Source organism: Aquila chrysaetos, chromosome 22 (genome assembly GCF_900496995.4).
Source record: "Aquila chrysaetos chrysaetos chromosome 22, bAquChr1.4, whole genome shotgun sequence".
Classification (NCBI taxonomy): domain Eukaryota; kingdom Metazoa; phylum Chordata; class Aves; order Accipitriformes; family Accipitridae; genus Aquila; species Aquila chrysaetos.
The window spans coordinates 5,310,920-5,313,099 of record NC_044025.1 but is presented as its reverse complement, the minus strand read 5'-3'; positions in this window follow the sequence as shown (position 1 = coordinate 5,313,099).

Here is a 2,180-nt window from a genome sequence, read left to right as displayed (position 1 = left end):
CCGGACCCTCCGGCCCAGCGCGCCGCTTCCCGCCGCCCCCCTCACACGCCCGCCCCGCCCCGCCCCGCCCCGCCCCGCCGGCAGCTCCGCGCCGCTCCCGCCTCTGCCCGCGCCCTGCCCCGCCATTTCGTGCCTCGCCGGTCCGGCCCGGCCCGCGCCCCGAGGCCCGGCCCGCCCGCCCTCGCTCCGCTCCACCGCCCGGCGCTGCGAGCCGCCCCCGGCTGCGGGGCCGTGAGGGCGCGGGGTCCGGCGCGGCCTCCTGAAGGGCGCCGAGGCGCAGGTGCCGGCCCCGGGCCCGGCCCCACGCCCGGCCCGGCCCGAGCCGCCGCTGCCGCCCGCGCTCAGCTCCCGGCTCTGCGGCTGCCCGACCCGCGGGACCTGGCAGATAGCAGCCTGCCTGCGTGGGGAGTCCGGCCGCAGGGAACCGTCCCCGCTCCCCGCACCCGTTCGGAGCGGAGCGGAGGGGTGACCCCCGGCGAACCCACAGGCACTTCACGGCCAAGTTGCTGGCTTACCGCGATGTTTTAACATTGCCATTTTGACCGATGACTCGCGTTTTCGCAAAACTGGCTACTCTTCCATTCCTTCCTTCCTGACAGATACCTAGAACGACGTTGCCTCTACCCTGCTCACGCAAAACGGAGAGTGCAGAGGAGGTGCTGTGCCCGGCAGCAGACACCCCGACTTCAGAGGGAGCGGCGGAGGGGCCGGGCTCCGCCATTGACACCCGCGTCGGAGTGACCCGGCCACGCCGTGCGGCCCTTGTGTTGCCGTTAGGTCCCTCGCCACCACCGTCTTCGGGGAACAGACAGAACCTTTACTTTTATTTTGCTTATATAGACTTAGTCTAGACAAAAAATAGTTTGTGGTCTGAAAAATTCATTTGCGGTTGAGCAATGAATCTGTGTGCTAAAAGTGTTAGCGCTCTTTGTGACCTTTGCAACTAACTAGATTTCCTTGCGTTTGCTGTAGTTCATTGCTGCTACGATTTTATTTTCTCCTTTTAATGGCGCTGTTTTACTGACCTAAACTAATACAGGCCCCTCCCCGCAAGCTCTAAATGTAGGTGGTCTATTTTGTCACATTAAATTTATTTTTTAAAAAAAGGAAAAACTTCCGAGCTGCTTTTTAAGCCAAGATGAGCAATACGAAATGGTAGATTTCTAATAAAAATACATGATCAGCCTTTGCAACCTGAACAACCATTTTGCGGGGGCTACTCAACAAGGTACAGAGTGTCATGTAGGCTGGTCTCAGAAGAACGTATCAGAAGTATCAATCCATTTAAAATTATTTCCCTGGAAGTTAACTTTAAATCACTAACAATTTTCTATCTGCTGGACTGTTAGGCATTACAGTTCTATAGCGTAGACATAAGGGTGGGATGCTGTGTTAATTTACAGAGGTTGAAAGGTAATTCAAACTCTGTGAACCACTCCAGATAACCAGATCAGGCTCTAAATTTCTGTAGGACATCTTCTTGTAATTATTAAGCTCTTACAGTTTGGAGCTTAAAACACAGCAGAACAAAAAAAAGAGATTGAATGCAGTGGACAAGCAGAAATTTTCTATTTAAAACAAGAATTCTGGATGTGGCTGGGTTTTTTTTTTCCCTAAATGAATATTTAAGATGTGAAGTAATGCATTTTTTGGTTCATGTCATTTACCCCAATCTCATTTAGGATCATCACACCCTCATGAAGTTGCAATTTATGGGTGTGTTTCATTATCATTAGATTTGTTTTCTGTATACAAAATTTGCACAGACTTATGATTTATTTTTCATGCAATTGGTTCCTAAACTGGCAATTTGTGTGGCACAATAAAAAAGATGTTTGATATTGACACTGGGCTACACAATACAAAAGAAATTAAGATAGTGTGATATATGGCATCTAGCTATGATTAGCTAAGAAAATGCTTTTGGCCAGCCCCACCCAAAGCAATATAAAAAGTACACACCCTGCACTGATTAAATTCTCCACTATGGGCTTGGGTTAGGGAGTCAGAATGTATAATTTAAATCTGGGGATAACGTCAGTAGACTGCTTCCATATGACAGAAATGCTCCAAATAGGCCATGCAGTTTCTCTTCCCCACTCATTTTCCTTTGGGCATTTGCCATGACATGACAATGCATAGCCCTACAATGCTCATTTTCTCTCTCTTTTAGGTACCTA